This window comes from Lissotriton vulgaris, chromosome 5, assembly GCF_964263255.1.
Source record: "Lissotriton vulgaris chromosome 5, aLisVul1.2, whole genome shotgun sequence".
In the NCBI taxonomy this organism is placed as follows: Eukaryota; Metazoa; Chordata; class Amphibia; order Caudata; family Salamandridae; genus Lissotriton; species Lissotriton vulgaris.
Window position 1 is genome coordinate 1,572,296,374 of NC_141693.1, and position 22,640 is coordinate 1,572,319,013.

The 22,640-nt window shown below is 48.7% G+C and overlaps 1 protein-coding gene across 1 annotated transcript in view; it reads left to right on the plus strand.

Moving 5' to 3' along the window:
• LRP10 (LDL receptor related protein 10) overlaps positions 1-22,640 on the plus strand; it is a 296,483-nt gene that overhangs the window by 67,325 nt on the left and 206,518 nt on the right. The window lies entirely within an intron of this gene.

Here is a 22,640-nt window from a genome sequence, read left to right on the forward strand (position 1 = left end):
GAGTGAGCGCTTTTCTGATCCACCCTGGAGGGTGATGGACTTTCAACTGTTGGGTTTTTGAGGGGAAGGGGGAGGAGAAAGGGGAGGGGGGAGTTTTTTTGGAGGATTGGGAAGGGGGGGAGGGGGGGATGTCCAATGCTCTGCGCCCGAATTCAGCTCTCAGCCTTCAGGTCCATGCAGAGGCAGAGACTCCTTCCGTGACATACGCGTGCCTACACCCATGGAGCTCCCTGCTGGGTTCTAAATATTAGCATGATCTGGTTCACCGACGGTTATGCCACCCACCACCCACCACCCTTAAGGTCTTGACCCTCAATGTGCGGGGGCTTAACAATCCTGTTAACTGGCGAGCGATCCTATCCTGTCAAGAAAATGCGCAAGCTGACATAGACTCATTTACTGGCGCGTGATTGTCATCGGCTACGCTCCATAAATTCCCAGCGCAGTAGCCCTACCAAGACGGCGGGAGTGGCGATTCTAGTGGCTCGACGATTCAAAGGGGAAGTGCTGCATAAAAGCGCAGAACTTCGGGGGAGGCTGTTGGCATACCGCTTTGCCTTGGGAGGCCTCACGTTTACTGTTGGGTCCCTTTACGCTCCAAACGAGGACCAGGAAAAGTTTCTGCATTTGGCCCTCACTGAAGCCACAGCCACGGCAGACAGACACATTATCCTGGGGGGCGACCTAAACATGGTATTTAATAATATTCTAGACGGGTCCAGCCAACGCACTCACCAGGCAGGGGTGCTCTCAGCTAGCAGCGTAGATAGATTGAGGGACCTAGACTTACACGATCTCTGGCGCAGTGGCCACCCTCAAGATAAGGAATATTCCTACTACTCCAATGCACACAAAACATATGCCAGATTGGACCATCTCTTGGTCTCAGGCCCCGTATGCAAGCTTGCGACTTCGACGGAGATAGGAGTCATATCACTCTCAGATCATGCGCCAGTCACCACCACGCTCACCCTACCACCTACATCATACCCCCCTAGAGTATGGCGCCTTAGAGACACGTTATTGCATAGAGCGGACTTTGTGAAACACATTCAAGACGCAATCAAAGACTACCTTTCCCATAACACCAATTCAGACACGACACTTGCGACGCAGTGGGCGGCTCTAAAAGCGGTTCTCCGGGGGGAATTTATAGCCCTCTCAACTGCAGATAACGGAGACCGGCAGCGTGAACGCGATGAACTCACGCAACGCGTCCATGAACTAGAGCAAATGCACCAGAGAACTGGGGCGCCAAGGGTCTGGAGGCAACTCAAAGCCATGAGACACCAGTTATCGGCCTTCGATATGAATCGAGCCGAATTTGCGGCCCTACGGCATGCCTACTATACCGGAGGTGACAGATGTGGTCGCCTGTTTGCTAACTGGTTACGCGTAGCACGCCAACAACAAAAGATCAAGGAGATTGTCCGGCCTGACGGGACTTGTGTCTCGGAAGCTGCTGAGATTGCAGATGCCTTCCGCAAATTTTATGCCAACCTTTATGCTAGTAGCACGCTGAATGGTTCAGAAGCCGTTTCTTTCTTAGATTTGGTCACGCTCCCCTCTGTCTGCTCCCCAACCGGAACACCTGGAGAGAGACATCCGCGTGGAGGTTATTGCCACTATCTCTAAGCTCAAACTGGGGAAGGCACCGGGGCCGGATGGCTTCCCTGCCATCTTCTATAAGAAATTTTGCGCTTAATTTGCCCCAATCCTCACCCACCTATTTAATACGTTCGCCGAACTTGGTGCGATACCGCCTGACCTCTTATGAGCTTCAATAACCGTCATTCCCAAGCCTGGGAAAGACCGGACTAGATGTGGAGCATACCGGCCGATATCACTGTGGAACATGGATCTCAAACTGTATACCGGGTTTCCTGGAGGCCCGACTGGCCCCCCATCTACCTGGACTCAGACCCGGATCAGGCAGGATTTATCCCCGAATGACAGACGGTAGATAATACCAAACGAATCGTCCACCTGATAGAAAAAGCTATACGAGTGCCTGGGGAGGGAATGATGTTAGCAGTAGATGCCGAAAAGGCATTTGACCGAGTCCACTGACCTTATCTAGAACTGGTTATGGCAAAGGTTGGGATTGGAGAGAAATTTCACAACCTCATCTTTAACTGCTATAAGTCCCCCACAGCGGTAGTTCGTTTGAATGGCTATAGTTCGGCCAGCTTCCCCATTGAAAGGGGTACGAGGCAAGGATGCCCGCTCACCCCTTTTATTTGCCCTGTATATGGAACCACTCGCCCAGAGAATACGCCAGAACTGGGCAGCCAGCGGATTCACGCATACAATCAGTCTCTATGCAGCCGATATCCTGATCTTCGTTAGACACCCCAAGAACTGCCCTACCAGCCTGTATGGCTGAGTTGGACACCTTCGCCAAAGTGGCTGGGTTCAAAATGAACACTGACAAGTCGATAGCCTTAGACCTATCCCTGTCTTTCCCCTACAAGAGTTTAACTGCGAAGCCTATTCCCCATTCAATGGGCATCGGACACAGTCCTGTATCTAGGGATACATCTGGCCCCCTCACTTTCCACCATGGCAGCGGCTAACTACACCACACTCCGCGAGAAGATTTGGAGGGAGATAGGCCGGTGAAGACATTACCCGCTCTCTTGGCTGGGCTGGATAGTAGCGGTCAAGATGTCCATCCTACCCCAACTTCTCTATCTTTTTCGGGCCCTACCGTTGCGACTGCCCTCTGGATGGATCCGACAGACACAGGCAGAACTTGCCCATTTTATTTGGCAGGGCAGGAACCCCAGAATGCGGAATGCTCTGGTCACGCTGGCCCCGGAATCCTGGGAGTTTGGGGGATACCTGACTTGCACAGATTCTATCAGGCGGCGCAGCTGCACTACTTAGTAGAATGGAGTGAATGGGAGTCTGAGAAGCACTTGCTCTTCCAGGATCAGGCTGTGGCCGGCCACCCATTGCAGGAAATCCTTTCTCCGTAAGCCCCACCGGCCTGCTAACCTTTATGCATCATATATAACACGGGTACCCCTAATACGGCTTATGATCTCACAACATTCCCCTCCCCACTTACCCCGCTGGTGGATAATCCCGACTTCACCCCGGAAGTAGGGGGATCGACTTTCACAAACTGGAGTCCTGCGGGATGCAGATTCTTATATCACATCTACAGCCCATAGGGGGTGATCCCCCTTCTCCCAATTTAAACAAGAGTACGGCTTCCCAGAGACAGAACGGCTGCAATATCTTCAAGTAAGACACTGGGCACTGCAACCACAAGTGAGAACAAGCGCAGATAGACGGTTCCTTCCGTATGAACGTTGGCTCATATCCCGCACCTCGGATGCTAAACTCATATCTGATCTTTATAAGATGCTGCAGACAACACAGATGCATATACATAACCCAGGCAGGGAACGCTGGGAAAAAGAACTGGGCAGGGTCCTTAGTCATAAAGAATGGGAGAAGATATACTACAGAGCGCGCCACTCTGCATATCGTATCTGGCTCACGGAGACACTCACGAATATAACCACGTATTGGTACTACACTCCTGAAAGGTTATACGAGAGATCGTAGGAAAGAGCAAGTCTGTTGGCGAGGCTGCGGCCAGGTTGGCAACCTGGTGCACCTGCTGTGGGACTGTGCCCACATCCAACCTTATTGGACACAAGTGCTCGACGACGTGGACAAACACTTTCAAACAGAGCTTCCTCGCTTTCCAGCGTATGTCCTATTGGGGCTTCCTAACCCGCTAACATACCCCCTACGCTCCCGCAGAGGGCGTCAGATAGCCATTGCCCTGGGCTCCGCAGTGCAAAATATTCTCACACATTGGCGCACCTCCACTACTCCCTCCGTTACAGGGTGGCTGCACAGGTTGTGTCATGTACTGGGTATGGAGAAATTATCACTCACCATGGCAGGAGAATGAGACAAATACGAAGAGCAACCGTTTAGATCACTTCTGATCACAGAATTTAGAGAAATCACGTGTCCCAGATACCTTCGATTGTTGAGGCTTACAGAACGGAAGGCGGAGGAGGTTTGGGAGGCATAATGGGCGAGAGCGATGGGGAAGGTGGGGGGTGGTGAAGAGCAATGGATGGGTGGGGGGGAGGGTAGGGGAGGGGAGGGACGGAACTGGGCGGGGAAGGGCGGGAAGGAGGGGGGGGGTTCTCAGTTTTGTTATTTCACCTCATCACTGCATTATAATTGCTATTTCTCACCAGGCTGTATTTTGTAGGATGCACCATGCCCATGCTGGGCCCAAATGGCTTATGTGTTTAACCATCAAAGGCACACGGCCAGAATGTACATGATGTTAATCTTTCTGTTTTGTCTTTGCATTGACTTCGATAAAAAGAGTTAAACCATAATATGAAAAAATCATCCTGCATATTTGCTCGTATATAGGGAGTTTCCACAAATTTTTTGGACTTCAAATTGGAAGCGCAACCGTCCCTATTGTAAGGCCAATCAATGTGCACTTGACATTTGAATTTCAAATAACACAATTGAAGACTTATTGCTTAACTCAGTATATTTTTCTCACATATATGGATTAATTCTAAAGCTCTTGACATCTGAGAAGTCAAGATAAATACAGCCTACAAGGACTAGTGTTGCATTTTTTTTTTGTTGCCAAAACTCTCTCTATTGGTTTTCCATAGGTACATCATTACAGCACTTCTAGGTATAGTCCCTGTTTCTCAGTAGATGGAACTATTGACAGGTTCAGTTGCTAATTTCCTTGTAACGCCCACTTTTCAATCTTAAGTATGTGCACTGCGCTGTAAATATACATAACAAAAACTTACCCCATAACCAACCTCCCCCACCCACAAACAAACAGGTGGTGCATGGAAATGTCATCTGATGTTTACAAGATAACTTTGTTGTGCAATGCTTAGCTGGAGGCAGTAGGGGTTTAGTAAACAGGAATGGTCCATCATCACTCGGTTCTTAATTGAAGAGTGCCGCTCAAAACTGGAATAGATGGAGTGCCCTTGTGCACTTTGGGCATGCCAGCCACGGGAGTCCCCTTGCAAGGTATGCCACCAACAGACCCCAGGTATATTCAACATTCTTAAAGTTGTAGCTAAAAATATCTGCCATGCATTCCATCGTGAGAGCCTGTTACAATCTGACATGCCATTGTGTCAGGGAAGGGGCCTCATGCCGTTTCCAGGCGTACACAACTGCCAGCTGTGCAGCCCGAGACATTGCCAGTTTATGGAGCGGTCCCAAACAGATTGATATTTGAGGGAATCATCTCAGAGGCACAGAAGTGCAAGCCCAGGAGCATCTGGGATTGCTATCCGAGGTATATCTTTGATCTGGGCCAGTTTTTCTGCCCTAAATGGGCAGATCGTGAGACAATCCCACCACATATGTCGGAAGTCCCCCAATAAACCACAGCTTCGTCAACAGAGATCCAAGCTTTTGGGTAAGATTTTCTGCAGTTTTGTGGGGTAGAGGTACCAGTCATATACTAGTTTATAGTGGGCCTCCCAGATTCCCATGGAGTGATTAAACCTAAGGATGTCCGTCCAAAGCTTACTCCACTGTGCCTCCATGATATGGTTGCCTAGTATTCATTCCCAAAAAGCCACATTCTGAGGTAGAAGAGGGGTAATATTTGAGAGCAATAGGGAGTAAAGAAAAGTGATACACCCCTTGAGCCAATTCCACTTTCGACAAGGCATCCAATGGGTTGGAGATCTGTAGTGGCGGCTTCCTGGACCTCTGGGTGGAGGACCCAGTGTATGAGTTTGGTGTAGTGAAAGTGCTCCGATGCCGGTAGGTGGAAGTCTGGCAGTTCTCAAATGTCAAGATGTCCCAATTTTTTAAAGCGCTCAGATATCGTGAGGCATCCCTCCTCCTCCCTCCATGCATCAAAGGTACCGGAATGTAAAGCTGGGGGGGGGAATGCTGGATTCATATGGATTGGGGAGCCAGGTGAAGGAAAGGTGGTCCATTCAGTTTTCTCAGAAACGGTTTCCCTACCTGCAAAGTAGTCTTGGTGGGAGTACTGAGCTACACATTTGGTGAGCAATCTGCTTGGGGTTTCCAAAGGAGGTGCCAAATGTATCTACCAGGCACTGTTCTGTTTATATGGAGTCAGTGTTTGATTGCAGAGTGGTCAGCACGGGAATCTGACACTCTTAACTGGGTTGCTTTGTAGCAAAGCTCCCAGTCTGGCAATGCCAGGCCTCCAGAGCTCCTCGGGAGTCGGGGTTGTCTATAATGGAGACAAGTTCTCTTCCCCTGCCAGATGAAGAGTATTCTAATCGGAGATCGCAAAGCTGGAAGGAATCTATGGTCCAAGTCAATTGGCATCCCTTGTAAGAGATACAATAGCAAACGTAAGACATTAATTCTAATATCCTGTATACGCCCTAGCCATGTGATGTACATGGGGGCCCATCTGCTGAAATCCTCCTTGAGTTTTTGAAGTGGTGGGTAGTTAACCCTAAAGAGATCAGAGACCTGAGTTATGATCTTAATGCCAAGATATTTCCTTCTGTAGTAGGGGATCTCTGTGTATAGTCATAATCTAGTGAATAGTCCCGCCCATGTGCGTAGACCCCGGCAATCAAAAATAAGTTGTCAAAAAATGCAGAACTGCAAAGACACTTAAGAGAATTTATAGACAAATAATGCAGCCTATATCCACAGGCTACACTGTCCAGTACTTCAACAAGAAATTCCACCAAAAAAAACACACACAACACAGCCTGCCCAGTTTCTTCCCTAGAGAAACTTGCCTCTACCCGTAAAAGACTCTGGAATGATAGAGAGGAAGGTATGGACAGACAAGCCCCATAGGCTGCCATTATGTGGCTTAAATAGGATACTGTGCCTTTAGAGAACTTTCCAGAACTTCTCCCAGTATCCCAGAATGCACAGCAGGTCCCTTTTACTTTCCGTTATTTTTTCCGGCTCCTGCTAACAGGACCCTGGCATTGAGCTCTCCCCTTTTCAAGGGTTTATATTGGATTTTGTTCACTTTTTTATAAAAGTGTTTGCAGATTTACATTTCTTGGTGTTTCCCTTCATTCCTGTGTGTTTGTTCAGGCTTTTTAGGGCTCTAAAATGCCTGCTCTTTTCGACAAATGCCCAGCATGTGGTAGGAAGAAGTCCAAGACTGATCCACACGACGTCTGCATTATCTGTCTCCCTGAAGCACATGTCCCTGAGGATTGTGACATCTGCCAGCACCTCTCAGCACAGATCCTGAGGAATAGGCTGAAGATAATGCTCCAAGGCAAGGAGGAGAGACGGCTGCAGGTGGGTCTGGGCAGGCTGGGAAGGTTCCCTCTGCCTCTGCTGAGGCCTTTGGGGGGCTCCCCAGAGGCAGGTAGACCAGCAAACGGTCCCGGTCTCCGTCGGCGTCGATTGCATCGACAACGTCGAGAGGGATGACAGTGGTGTGTTCCCCTTCTCTCCGGGGCGAGGACGTCGAAGAGCCTGGTTAGGCCGCCGTCGAAACCACTGCGACTGCGTCGTCGTCGTCGTCGTCAGCGTCGAGCTATCGACGTTGAAGGAGAAGCGACAGGCGTTGGCGCTCGCCGTCAAGGCGACACCACCGTTCGCCGTCGAGGACGGTCGGCGTTGAGGGAATCCTCAACGTCGAGAACCTCGAGAAGGCGGACGGTGTCGAGGAGGAGCCGACGCTCGTAGTCTAGAATAGAACTGTCGACGTTGAGAATGGAACGGTCGACGTCGCGGAGGCGGCGTTCGGTGTCGAGGAAGAAGAGGTCGACGTCGCGGAGGCGACGTTCGACTCCGGAGGCGACATTCGACACCGGAAAAGCGATGCTCTGAGTCAAGGAGGAAGAGATCGGCGTCTAGGAGTTGTTCCTACTCTCCTAAGCGGCGCAGAAGGAGTTCTGGCGCCAGAAGTCACGCTGAGTCTGGTGGAGGGCGCCGAAGACGTCGATCACTTACTGCAGGGGCTGGTTCGCAGTCCCCTCCTCAGAAGTCACCGGGCTCGGTGTACTCGGTGGTATTTACACCACCTCGGCCGGAGGCTCCCCCTCCCGCTATACCTAAGGAGGATCCTCCCGTCAACCCTCCTCTTCCACCACTTCCTCCCTCAGGACAACCACTTCAACCGCATGGGCCCGCCCCTCGGTCGGAGATCCCTCCGGTTCCTCCGCCAAGGTCGGTGTCACTGCCCCCTCTTCGTACACCACCTAAGGGGACTCCTAGACCAAAACCCCAGGATAGGCCACGGAAGACACCTCCACGGAAACCGGCGAGCGCCCACGAACTGGGAGGTCACGCTCTCGCTCCAGGAGGAGGGAACGGTCACGCAACAGGTTGTCCACGAGGTCGAGACGCCGCCACAGGAGGCACAGGTCTCGCTCCTTTTTCGATGTCCTCAGGGACTATTCTCCGACCTTGTCGGGTTCACCGGACACAAGGGTGTCGCCCGTTGATGATCTGGTGGCGTTTCACGATGTCCTTTTAAGAGGCGCAGCAAAATTGGGCATCTCGTTGACCGTGCCCACGCCCAAGACATCGGTAATTTTCGAGACACTGCGCCAGAAACACCTGTCTCGTCCACTATTGCCACTGGTGCTGGGCCTGGAGGAACCGGCCAAGGACCTTCTTTTTCTCACCCCAGCGTTGACAAAGGCGGCCCCCTCGAGACTACAGAAAAAATACGGGGCTCCTGATTCTGATCCGGCTTTTCTAAGGGTGGAACCTCCCCTAGATTCTGTGATAGTGACAGCGGCTCGCAAGCAACACGCTACCACCCCGTCATCCACAGTCCCCCCTGACAAAGAGTCTAGGTGGATGGATTTGGCTGGAAGGAAGGTGTGTGGAAGATCTGCGACCTCCATGAAGGCTGTGAGTGCCACAGCTTTGTTGGTACGCTATGATCGTGCCCTCTGGGACTCCCCCCAGCAGTTTGCGGAACACCTGCCTCGTGAAAAGAGGGGGGATTTCCAGGAGGTGTTAAATGAGGGGATGCTGGTGGCGAATCAGATTATCAGCGCTGCAACAGATTCGTCCCTCTTGGCGGCGCATGGCTTTTGCCATGGGATTAACCAGCGACGACATGCCTGGCTCCGCCATACGTCACTGAAACCTGACGCACAGCAAAGGGTTGTCAATCTTCCATTATCTGGCGAAACCCTATTTGGGAAACATGCGGATGACAAAATGGCCCGCATGAAGGCAGAGGCCGAAACACTCACGGCTGTGGGTCTAGAGAAGCCCAAAGAGACGAAGAAATCGTACCGCCCGTTCCAAAGACGGTTCGGTGGACAGGGCAGAGGGCGTGGCCAAGCTTCGGAACAGCAACAGCAACAGCAACAACAGCAGTTCCGAAAGCCGTTCCAGAAGGGCCCGAAGGGCAGAGGCGGCCAACAGTCTGCATCAGCGACCAAAGGCCCGACCGGGTCTAGGCCCTGAGCGCTTACTTCCCCCGGATCCGTTACCCACTCCGGTAGGGGGAAGCATTCAATTTTTTCTGGCAGAGTGGAGAAAAATTACTCAGGACAAGTGGGTGCTGAATATTGTTTGCAATGGATACTGTCTTCGGTTCACCTGCCCGGCTCCAGCGATTCCACCGGTCAGCTCGCAATTTCAGCTGCGCGAGCTTAAAGCGGAGGCCGATATCCTGTTAAGGAAAAGGGCGATAGAAGACATACCTCTGTCTCAGAGAGGAAGAAGTCTGTCATTTCTGGTTCGCAAGAAGGACAAGAACGAGTTCAGGCCCATTCTAGACTTGCGACAAGCAAACAAGTGGATTCGCAGAGAGAAGGTTCGCATGCTGTCGTTGCATCACATTTATCCTCAGTTGCCACAGGGAGACTGGCTATGTGCTATAGACCTCCAGAATGCGTACTTCCATGTGCCCATTGCACACAAACACAGGAAGTTCCTGCGATTCCAAGTCTGCGCCAATCATTATCAATACACAGTACTCCCATTCGGACTAAAGTCTGCGCCGAGAACATTCTCGAAGTGCATGGCGGTGGTACCAGCACACCTGAAGAAGAACAAGGTGTTCGTCTACCCGTACCTGGACGATTGGTTGATCAAGGCCTCCTCCTTCTCGGAAGCTCGAGCACACTTCCAGAAGACGTGCGTTCTCTTGAACAAGCTGGGGTTGCACATCAACATGTCCAAGTCTGTCCCGACTCCGGTCCAATGCATACAGTACTTGGGAGCCTCCATCAATACGCTATCGGCAAGCGTGTCTCCTTCGGAGGAGCGACGATTATCACTCCTTCGGAAGGCTCAGGCTCTTATGACCACTCCATCTACAACAGTGAGGACGGTGTCTTCTCTACTGGGATCGATGGCCTCTTGTATCTTCCTGACGCCACAAGCACAACTGCACATGAGACCGTTGCAAGAGTGCTTGGAGGACCAGTGGGATCAGAGGAAAGGATCATGGGACGACAAGATACGCTGTCTCTGCATGCTCTTCAGTCTCTGAAGTGGTGGTGTTCAGCAGAGAATCTCCTCAGGGGGGTTCACTTCCACAAGGACATTCCCACGCAGACTGTCGTGACGAATGCTTCTCTCCACGGTTGGGGGGCGCACTTCGGAGACTTACAGATTCAAGGAACGTGGTCCCCGATGGAGGCCACGTATCACATCAATTACCTGGAACTCCGAGCTGTTCACTTGGCACTGAAGGCCTTTCTTCCGTCCTTTCAGACCAACTCTCTGCTTGTACAGACGGACAATACGACCACAATGTATTACCTCAACAAGCAGGGGGGTTCGAGATCACGCACTCTGTCACAGGAGGCGCAGGCGATCTGGCACTGGCTTCTGGCCAGAGGACTGACGATAACGGCTACCCATCTGCCAGGTGTGCAGAATGTTCAGGCGTACGCGCTGAGCAGACTGATTCAGGAAAACCACGAATGGGTCATAAACGACGAAGTACTAGGAGAAGTCTTCGCAAGGTGGGGGACTCCAGACGTAGATCTGTTCGCCACCGCCAAAAACAGCAAATGCCGAGACTTCGCCTCCATGTACTACCAGCGGGTAACGCTGGGGGAATGCGCTATGGATCAACTGGTCGAACAGCTTTCTGTACGCGTTTCCACCCATTCCCCTGATTCTGGCGGTACTCATCAAGCTGACCCGGTCCAGGGCTCGGATGATACTCATTGCCCCGGAATGGCCCAGGCAGTGGTGGTTCACGGACCTGCTTCACCGGTCTCTCTTTCCTCACATACGGCTGCCGTGCAGCCCGGACCTTCTCACGAAGTTCGGGGGGCAGATGTTGCACCCCAACCTCTCGTCTTTGAGTTTGGCGGCATGGCTCCTGAGATAGTGCAATATGGCCATTTGAATCTGCCCGAAGATTGTATGGACATACTGAAGGAGTCTAAGAGACCTTCCACTCTGACTTCCTATGCTTACAAGTGAAAGAGGTTCTGTATCTGGTGCAAGTCCAAGAACTATGACCCGACGACCTGCAAGGAAGACGTCATCCTTCCTTACCTTCTACATTTGGCGCAGTCTGGACTTAATGTTCATTCCATTAAGGTTCATCTTGCTGCATTGACTGCCTACAGGAAATGCCCTTCACAGACTTATTTCTTCCAGATCCCTTTGATCAAAGATTTTTTGGAAGGCTTGAGGAAAGTGTTCCCTCCTGTCAGGCTTCCTTCGCCTTCATGGGAATTGAATGTGGTGCTGTCCAGATTGATGAAGGAGCCTTTTGAACCTATTCATAAGGCTTCGTTGCAGCACCTGTCCTGAAAGGCGGCGTTCCTCGTGGCCATTACATCGGCCTGCCGGGTGAGTGAAATTCAGGCGTTGTATTGTCAAGAACCTTATGCTGTATTTCATGCTGCTAAAGTTGTTATGCGAACTCACCCTAAATTTCTTCCCAAGGTTATTTCTGATTTTCATGTCAACCAGACCATAACGTTGCCTACGCTTTTTTCAGAATCCTTCATCTCCAGCGGAAAGGTCTCTACATTCCCTGGATGTTAGGAGGGTGTTGAAATTTTATCTGGATAAAACCAAAGATATTCGTAGGTCAGATCAATTATTTGTCAATTATGGATCGTCTTGCTACCTCTAAGCAGTCCATCTCTAGGTGGATTGTGTCCTGCATACAGTTGTTACCAAAAAGCTAATAAGACCTTAGGGGGTAAACCTAAGGCTCATTCCACCAGGGGAAAAGCTACCACAACAGCTTTGCTCCGTAATGTTCCGGTTGCAGAAATCTGCAAGGCGGCCACTTGGAAGTCGGTTCATACCTTTGCTAAGCATTACTGTCTGGACACTGATGTCAGGGCAGATGCTCAGGTTGGGCAGGCTTCGCTGCGGAATTTGTTCGCACAATAGTGGTGTTAATTTTCTTCTCTCCACCGCCGCTTTGGTGTGGGGATGGGCTTGCCATTCTATTCACTAGATTATGACTATACACAGAGATCCCCTACTACAGAAGGAGTAGTTTCTGTCCTGTAACTCCAGTTCTGTAGTAGGGGTATTTCTGTTATAGTCATAAGCGCCCGCCCTCCTCCCCCGGTGGAGAAAGATATTCATGTAAGGAATGCTACAGGTCTGGCGTGCTACGCCTTCAAAAAGAACTGAAAGTAAAAGGGACCTGCTGTGCATTCTGGGATACTGGGAGAAGTTCTGGGAAGTTCTCTTAAAGGCATAGTATCCTATTTAAGCCACATAATGGCAGCCTATGGGGCTTGTCTGTCCATACCTTCCTCTCTATCATTCCAGAGTCTTTTACTGGTAGAGGCAAGTTTCTCTAGGGAAGAAACTGGGCAGGCTGTGTTGTGTGTGTGGTTTTTTTGGTGGAATTTCTAGTTGAAGTGTAGCCTGTGGATATAGGCTGCATTATTTGTCTTTAAATTCTCTCTTAAGTGTCTTTGCAGTTCTGACAACTTGAGAGATTATTTTTGATTGCCGGGGTCCACGAACATGGGCGGGAATATTCACTAGATTATGACTATAACAGAGATACCCCTACTACAGAACTGGAGTTACAGGACAGAAACTACTCCTTTTTGGTCCTACAGAAGGATGTGAACCCCATCAGGGTGTCCATTTCCCCTTGCAGCAGAGTGAGGCTGAGGAGGTAGAATTTGGATAAATTGATCCGGAAGCCTGACACCCATTCGAAGACCTGTCTGTACTGTGACTAGGGTCGAGCTAGGGGAGGTCCTTATCAGCACATTATCGGTCAACAGGGACATCTTGTGTTCATCCGTGCCAAAGGGAATGCCCTGAATCAGAATGGACGCGCGCACCTTTGTGGCGAAGGGCTCAATATTCAGGGCAAGCAATAAGGGCGAGAGGAGGGCAACCTAGTCTCATTCCCCTTCCCAAGTGGATGGATTCCGAGCCCACACAGTTTACCAATACCCAGGCTCTAGGCTGTACATAGTTGGCTTTGATCATAGCTATATAGTTATCACAGAACCCGAAATGTTGTGAAGTGTGATATAAGAAAGCCTAATCCACTTGGTTGAAGCCTTTTTCTGCTTCTAACGCAACCGTGTTTTGGTTTTTTTAACAGTAAAAAAAAAATGATTTTTGTTTTTTAAACTGCTTTTTCGACCAAGTAGACGACTCTCCGAAGACTGTGGTGAGTTTGTCTGCCACTAATCAGCCCGACTTGTCCGCGTGGGTCAGTTCGGGCTTTAGGGCTTCCACCCTAGAAGCTAAAATTTTTGTGTACATCTAGGTGAAGTAGTGCTATTGGCCGTATGATCCACATGGTTGTGGGTACTTTCCTGGTTCATTAATTTGTGAAATAAGTGCCTCACGCATTGATAGGGTCACAGCCACGGAGTTCAACATAGTTAAAAAGGATAACGAGGTTCGGTATAAGCTTGGAGTCGAAAGTCTTATTAAATGTGCCTTCAGGCCGTATGGGCCTGGGGACTTGCGGGGTTTAAGGTCTCTTATGGCGTTAGACTTCTTCCGTCTCTATAGGCCCTTGGAACAGCTTGTTTTGCGCCGCTGTTACTTTCGGGAGACTTACTCCCTCCAGATAGCCAATCTTTTCATCTCATTATAGTGCTCTGCACTGTAAAGTTTTATAGAAGTCCCTAAATGTTTGAGCCTTCTCCCTGTCACCTCCTTTGATTCTAGTTTGATATTTTCGATATAATCTTATTCTTGTGTTGTTCACATTTGCCGAGCGGACTGTGCCCCCGCCTTATTACCATGTTCATAGGTCATGCATTTGAGCGTCCGTAGCTTGAGCTCGGCTCTGTTAGTATAGATGGCATTAAGCTTGCCCCTAAGGGCTGTAACCTTTCTTTGCAGGGAAAAGGTCAGGTGATCTTTATCGGCCTGTTCCACGTGTTGGAGTTCATCCTCCAAAGTTATCCTGTCTTGGGTTCTCTGTTAAACACTGGCATCAACGCATTTGCTCATTAGGATAGTCATAAAGGAGTCCCAATTGTTGTCTTTATCAGTATGGTTCGGATCATTCAATAGCAAGTATTCCTAATGGCCATTCTGAGTTCTTCCCCCACCAATCTGTCACATTTATGGGATCTTGGGAAGACACAGCTGTGGAATTTTAAAGGTCCTACCTCCCATTGTATGGTCAGTGCCACCGGCACATGGTCAGAAATGATAGTCCGGTGAAATGAGACTGTTTGCAAGGCAGGTGAAAGGGCTTGATTGATAAATGCAAAGTCCAGCCTTGTATAAGATTGGTGAGAATGCGAGAAGTAAGTATAGTCGCGCGCGACAAGGTGCAGTGTGCGCCATGCATCTATGAGGCCCATGGAATTAAACTCTTTCTTCAGGGCTTTGGAAAATGTACCTGTGGTAGCTCTGTGTGCGTGGGAACTATCTAACCCATTCTTCCTGGGTAAGATTGAAATCCCCCATCAATCAAAATATCTCCCTCTGCAAATCTCTCCAACATGGAGGAAAGAAAGGTGGCTTGCTTCAAATTGGGGGTGTATATAGAAGCAAATGTACACATGCTGCCGTGAAGTCTTCCCTTGACCATGACAACCCTCCCTTCCTTGTTAAATTTGCATCCCTCTGGTTAAAATTTCAGTAAGGAGTGAAAAAAAAAAGTTCCACCTGTTATACCTGGTGGGAGCTGAGGATTTGTACATCACAAATATGCTCTGTCCAGTAACCTATGCTTGTCCTCACTTTTCAAGTGGGTCTCCGAAAATGGCACCACGTCCTGTCTGCCATCCAGTAAATATTTCCATAGTTTGCAGCGCTTGGCAGGAGAGTTGAGCCCCTTGATGTTCCAGTTAAGTGTTGTGACCACCATTGCTAACCACTAAGGTGTGTCACCAATCACACCGTCTTCATGCTAGTCCCATCCAGTGGGAGTCCCCTCATCCAGCCTAGTGACCCCACATATCTGTGTGAGATTGCCCATCTTCCGCGCCTTTCCCCATACCCTTTATGTACTGCGTTCCCATGCCCCAAGAACTCTTTAAACCAAATCCACAACATTTACCCCAATACATCAACAAATACTCTCCTATCCCCTCCTCGGAAGCAACAGTGTGGGCAAATCGACAGCCAAGTGTCCAAGCCCCAGTTAAGCGAGAAAAAATTAGGCTTGCTGCCTAGAAATAACATTGTACACCTTGTGAAAACGTCAGAAACCAGACAGTTCTATCGTTAATGTTGTGGGCGGGGCCGAGACACTGACAACCAGTGATTCCCCATCCCCACTTCCCAGCGCTGTCTCTGGTAAACTCGGTTTGCTATCCTGAGGTTGTTGCACTTCAGAGAGGGGGAGACCCAGCATGTGCGCTGCCTCGGAGAGGGTCCAGACATGGTAGTTCTTGTCGTGAAATGCGAAAACAGGGCCAACCGGGAATGTCCATCTATATTTCACGCTATCCTTCTGTAGCTTTTCGGTGATGGGACGGAACTCCTGGCATCTTTCCTGGGTGGAGGGGGCTATATCTTGAAACAAGGTGCAGGAGGAGCCCTGAAAGGATATGTATCCCACATTCCTGGTTGCCTGGAGGATTTGCTCCTTTGCCTTAAATCAGTGGAGCTTTGCTAGCACATCTCTTGGCCGCTTAGTGCCACCTGGGCCCGGGGGCCCCCCCTTATGAACTCTGTCTATTTTGATTTTCAGAGCCCAATAGTTCCGTACATAAGGCCGTAACAAAGGCTTCCAAGTCTGGCCCTTCTGCCCCCTCCTCCAAGAGCCGCAGTCAGATGTTTTCCCTCCGTGATCTATTCTCCAAGTTCTCTCACTATTCGAGGGAGGCATAGAGCTGCGCCAGAAGGAGTTTCAGAGTTCTCTACCTGGCCTGTGCGTTGGTCAGGTTCCTGCACCTTGTCATCAAGATCCAATGGGCGGGTGCCTACGGAAGTGTCTCTAAGGATGCGTTCAAGTTAGATTTGAGTTCTGCGTGCAACTCCCTCTTAAATTCCTGCAAGTATGCGAGGAGGTCTTCCTATGTTTGCACCATGATTTTCTCTGTTGCCCCCAGGTTGGGGGGGGGGAGGGGTCCCCTCATGTGCAACCATGAGTGTAAAGTAGCTAGAGACCCTGGTTGCTTAGGATTTCTGAGACGGCATAAAGAAAAAGCCAAGGGTGGCCAGGAGTTGACGACAGAACCAAGGAGAGAGCTTCTTGTAGGAAGCCTCTAGAGTGTATCGTCACACCAAGGGAGCCACCGATCTCCTCACTGTACCGGCTGAGTGTCGAGGTGGGGGGGGCAGGGATCCCCAAGTGCACCCAGTCATTGCAAGCACTCCAAGCCGCCATGCGGTAGTCTCTCTACTCAGGTCCCTCCGCTTCTTTAATGCTCTGACGGATCGGGGTGAACGGGGCACCCCAATCCAGGCGAAGTCCACTCAGTCCCCCCCCTCCTTTCAGATCCACTGAAGAGGCACCCTTCTGCTTTGTTCTATTCCAGACCTCCTTACCTACTGGAAAGATTCTGATTGCTGCATTTTCCAACAGGGGCAGATGATGTGGTGACGACCTGTATCTGGCAAATCCGTACCTGCAGATTGCCGCAGAGAAGAGGGAGGCGGAGCAGCACCCCCAGAGAGGCCGCTGGTTCTTCGCCGCCCCTCCCGACTATTGCTGGGCCAGTCTCAAGGTGGATGCATGTCCTCTCCCCGACCATCACCACAGGTGGGAGAAGTACTGGGTGGCACCATGCGGGTCCGCCATCACGGGGCAAGTTGAGCTCCACATCCTACCTGTCCGGGCCAGCTGAAATCCGCAATCCCCATCCGACCTACTCCTTAACGTGGGGCCGCACAGATCATGTCCATTTGGCCATCTTGGCTGGCCACACCTCCTAGTGTTGCATTTTAACTTGTTTTTATTTTTATTTGTAGGTGGGCACTCTGGCACTAAATTAAATGCCACAGCTTAGAAGTTTCGTTAGTTAGTGATAAACTGTAATTGTTTGAGTATTTATTTATATATTTCAAACCTGAAATAATACTTATTTACAGAATCCAGTCATACGGAATGTGACCACTCCGTCATTTGCCTTAATCTCCCCAAGCAAGTCTAATATAAAATAGCAAAAGTAAAAGAAGGTTTTTCAATGATACGTCTGAGCTTGTGGGTCCTCTGTAAGTTCTGAAAGCAAAACGTCATTGTTACTGCATTGTCATGCGCCAGAGGGACAGGTTTACTTTAAATATCTTCCACGCTTATCAGACAAGAAGGCTACGGGTCGAAATTAAATTTGTACAGTAAAAGTGGAAATAACTATATCTCCCGAAACTTAGTGCAATTTTAGAGAGGTGCCATTTTGGGTGGAGAGAGAGAGGGTGAAAATGTATGTCACTGACTTGAAAAATAAAAAACCTAAAAAAGAATCTTCTTGTACATTCGCCAGCACGCTATAGGAAAAATATATTCAGTTTGTGGTGGAATGTGGGATGGGATATCTGGCTACCAACCATCACACCTCTTTTTAGCTCTTGGAGGTTAACACACAGTCTAAGTTCGCCATTGGCCATTCTGATTCTTCAAGAACTTTTGAAAGAATTTCCCTCCGTTTTTCAAAAGAGTCTTGGGTATTTGAAAAGATATATGTTCATCACATTAGGTTGGTAAAACAATTCTATATACTCTGGTGCCAGCAGTTTCTGTCCGTACCATTGCTGATCCTCCTTTATGAATGTTGGTATGTTTCTTTCTTAAGGCATTTAACCACTGTTGAAGAGAAGCAGAAGTAACTTCTGTAAGATCTGGATAGTATTGAGTTTTAAGCTTGAATAATCTGATCAACACTATTTCTGTGCTATACAAAGGCCAATGTCTGAGTTCTGGGAGCAACTGGTGCATCCCTACCAGCACTAGTTCGATAAGACTTACCGGTTGGCTCACTACAAATTTCCTTTTTACTAGCTGAGAATATATATATTTTTTTATTACCTAACAAGAAATAGTGGAATGACCTTAGTTAAAATGGTGGTAATAGTATATCATGTGATTTATAGGCATTCGTATTTCAGTCACTTTTGACCCTTTTGACTTTTTTCAAAGCACATCATAGTCCCTCATCATATTACAATAAAAAAACACTTACCGATCCAAAGCCTTCAAGTGTTCTATTGATGGCTGCATCAAAATCTATTGTATGGGCAATACCAGGATGCCCCATTGGCTTTGCTCACAGATTCTTCTTATAGCGACTATTTTCTTTTCAAAGCCCATCAATTGGCCAGGTTAAAAGAGAAAGAAAACGCATCTCTTGTGTACATTGTATGCAACTCTTATCACTTTATTGGTGGCATAGGTGTGTGTCGGACCTACAGTTTACCTGCTTTGTTAACCTGTATGTGATGGCATTGTTTAAAAATGTAATTATGGTCTCCACCAAACTTGTTGTTTTAGTGACTCCCAGTATTCTTAGTAATCTAAATTCGATGATCTCATCAGCTATGACTGGTACATTTATCAGGATCTCCAATATTCAAAAGCATTTCAATGAGAGAAAAATCCCAACCTATAAAAATACCCAAATCATCATCTTAAAACCAGTTGTCTCCTCAGTTCAAACAAGGTCCACGCCCACACAAACATGGCTGATAAAATGAGGACACTTCAGACTAGGTTCTTTGAACAGCATCCAAGTGAAAATTTAGATTTACGGTCAAATAAAATAGATCGTTCAGTGACTTCAGCAAACAAATGCATGCAATCCTAGTGATATAAAATATGGTCCACTACCAACATCAGCAGTACTGTCCTCTCCGCAGACTAAAAATCCTCCATCGTATATCGATTTTTGCCTCCAATCTTTATCCCTGCTTAGAGACTAATACTGTTTTAGATCCTCCAACAAAAATCCTAATCTGGATCAAAAGGAAACAGTCGTTCACATGTAGATGATGCCCTCAGAAGAGAACAGACCCATGGTTTAATGGAGAGCTGCGGCTGACCAAGGCGGAATGTAAACGGGCGGAAAGATCATGGAGGGTAGCGTATGACAGTCAGGCCAGGGAGCTGTTTTTAGAAAAGAGGCGGAAACATGACAGGCTGATTAAGAAATCGAAGGCGGCCTTTTATGCAGGAAAAATCCTAGGGGCAAAGAACTCGGCTAAGGAGCTCTTCTGAATTTATAAGTCCTTGACGACAACTATAGAATCATCTGCAGACCCGGAGAACTGTTCGGTGGAATCATGTGATCGTATCGCCGACTACTTCTCTATTAAGGTTGCAAAGATCTACTCGACCTTCCCGAACCCTCCTTCTACAGGGGTAGAGCTTGATGTAACATCTGGGGGCACGGAGAGCCTGGGGCCTCTTACAAATTTCATCACCCCCCCTCCTGAAGAGCTAATCAGGATATGTCTTTCTGTAAAATCTGGCTCCCCTCTTGGTCCGGTGTCCCCTAAACGTTTGGGGGACAGCCTGGAGGTCCTGGAACCCTACATAAGGCATGTCCTGGATGTCTTTTTTAAGACTGGCATGTTACCTAGGGGATGGAAACAGGCAGTGGTGCTCCCCCTTCGGAAGAAACCTCATATGAGTTTTGAGGTGTTAGAAAATCTGCGGCCCATCTCTCTCCTGCCTTTTATGTCTAAAGTGGCTGAGAAGGTGGTAAATGCCCAAATCATGGAATATGTGGAGGAGGCAGGGCTACTCCACACCACGCAGTTCGGCTTTAGACCTCGCCATTCGACGGAGTCTGTCCTACTGATGGCAACAGAGCATCTGAGACAGGGTGTAGATGAGGGGCAAACGATGGCCTTGATCCTGTTGGACCTCAGCGCGGCGTTCGACACTGTAGCACATTCCACCTTGCTACAGTGTCTGAGCAGAGGTGGCATCGCTGATACAGCGCTGAGGTGGATCCAGGCTACTCTAAGAGGGTTCCTTTGGGCCAGGGTGTGCCTCAGGGCTCGTCCCTGAGCCCGACCCTTTTTAACCTGTATGTAGCGCCTGTTGCCTCCATTGTAGAGAACCATGGCCTTCAGATAGTATCCTACGCCGACGATACGCAGCTGGTCATCTCCCTGTCGCATGCGCCCTGTCTTGCAGCAGATAGTTTCCGGTCGTGTATGAAAGATCTTGCCGACTGGATGGCTATGAACTGTCTGAAACTCAATGGCAGCAAGACAGAGGTGCTTGTGGTGGGGAGAGACCAGTCTTCTTGGTCGTCGGCTTGGGCCATCCTGTCTGGGGCCGACCCCCACCCCCTGTCAGGAGGCAAAAAACCTGGGGGTGTGGTTTGATGCGGGTCTCACCTTTGGGCCCCAAATCAACCGTGTGGTGGTGGGTATGTGCTTTGGAGTCTTAAAAAGACTGTGGAAAATTCTGGAACTGCTGCCCACGGAGGCCCGTAAAACCCTGGTACATGCACTGGTGACCGCAAGGTTGGATTATGCGAACCTGCTGTACCTGGGGGCACCTGGGAAAAGTTTTGGTCGCCTTCAAGTGCTGCAGAACGCGGCAGCACGCCTGATCCTCAGGCTGCCCAAAAGGGCGCCCTCGAGGGAGGCCTTGCAGAGGCTACACTGGCTCCCCGTGAGGAGCAGAGTAGAGTACAAGGCCTTTTGCACCTGCCATCGTATCTTGAATGGCAGGGCACCTCGGCCACTGCAGAGCCTGATTGAGCCCTATGAACCTGCTCGAGCACTAAGATCTGCGGGTGGGGGACTGTTAAAAATCCCCAAGGTGAAGAAAGCCCGCATGGGAGGTAGATCGTTCAGGTATTTAGCGGCAAATCATTGGAACAAACTTCCGGTGGAGCTACGACTGGAACCGGCAGAAACTAGGTTCCGTGCTAAATTAAAAACATACCTATATGTCAGGTAGACTGCCCACCCCTCAGTTAAAATCCCAGCTTCCGCCTCTCTCACCATAGCGCGGGGACACGCCGGTGTGCGTAACTCAGCGCTTTACAAATGCCCCTATTATTATTTATTATTCATTGTGCCCTATTATATATGACATTTAAAATAATTATTTAAAGAGGAGATCGAGATGTGGAGGTCAAGAACTAGTGAGGCGGCTTGCTAAACATAACTCACACTTTGTATTACTTTACATCTGAAAAGCAACAGTCGGGACACAGAAAGTAATTACAAATCTCAGATCTGTCCACTCCTTGGTTTTACACTAACACATAACGTCTTCACAAATTATTACACCTAGTACAATTTTCACTGACATTGTGGAAAATTTACGTATGCTTTTAGACCAGCCAGGGTTCATTTCAGAATGTAGGAGGACTATCCGAACACATAGAAATGGAGACATAAGGGCAGAAGGTACAGAAATCTGAATGTGAGCATCTCCTCCTTTATTGCAGGAGCATTGTTTTTCACAAATTTTGTGTTTTGGTATAGACTGCATTGTTTAACTGTATATGTTTTTAAGCACCAGGATGAAAGAAATGAGATTTGAAAGTTTTCTGAAAACCTGTGGAATTTTTAGTTTCCTAACTATTTTTTTATGCATTTGTGTAGTGTTCTCGTCAGTTAAAAAATACTCCCTATAGCATTGGTTAACAAACAGGAACTGTATTACTTGCCTCCGCCTAATTTTTCATAAAATGAGACTAGAGCAGTTTCTCTGTTCTGTATTAAACATGCAGAAAAGAAAGCAACTCCATTCTGTCCTACTAGATACGTCTGCACAAATGTAGCCCTTGTGACTTTTTGAGTTCTTTAGTGCTTTTTAAATACATAAAATTCTAAGCAGCGTTGGTTTATTTCTCACTGTTAGGTACTGAGAAAGTGCTTGATATGCCTCTTACCATCCCTATTGCTGAAGAGATACTTCAGAAACATAAACCATAAGCTGTTATAGTCCAGAGGTATAAACAGCTACCTAAGAAGTAACTCTCATTCTACCTTTCAACTTATGATGGCTGTTGCTCCCACAGCACTTCAGAAGGAACCTATTTCTAACGGTGCTTAATTTGAGCTAGTGGTTTCCGGTGTCCTGCACTGGCAGTCAATTGTCAACACTTGTACATATGACTGTCTGACCGGTCTAATTGAAAGATGAACACAACAACAGATGTTTATTAATAATTATATATTAAAAATGACTTCTGCCTGCTTCCCATGGTATTCTAACAGTTTTGGGGGCCTGGTGTAGTCTGACTTGTCACACTTTTAGGAGTGTGATGGTTTATAGTTTTGATTTGGCAGCACTGGCATGGGCAATGGGTGGTGCCAGCTCTAGTGGCCTC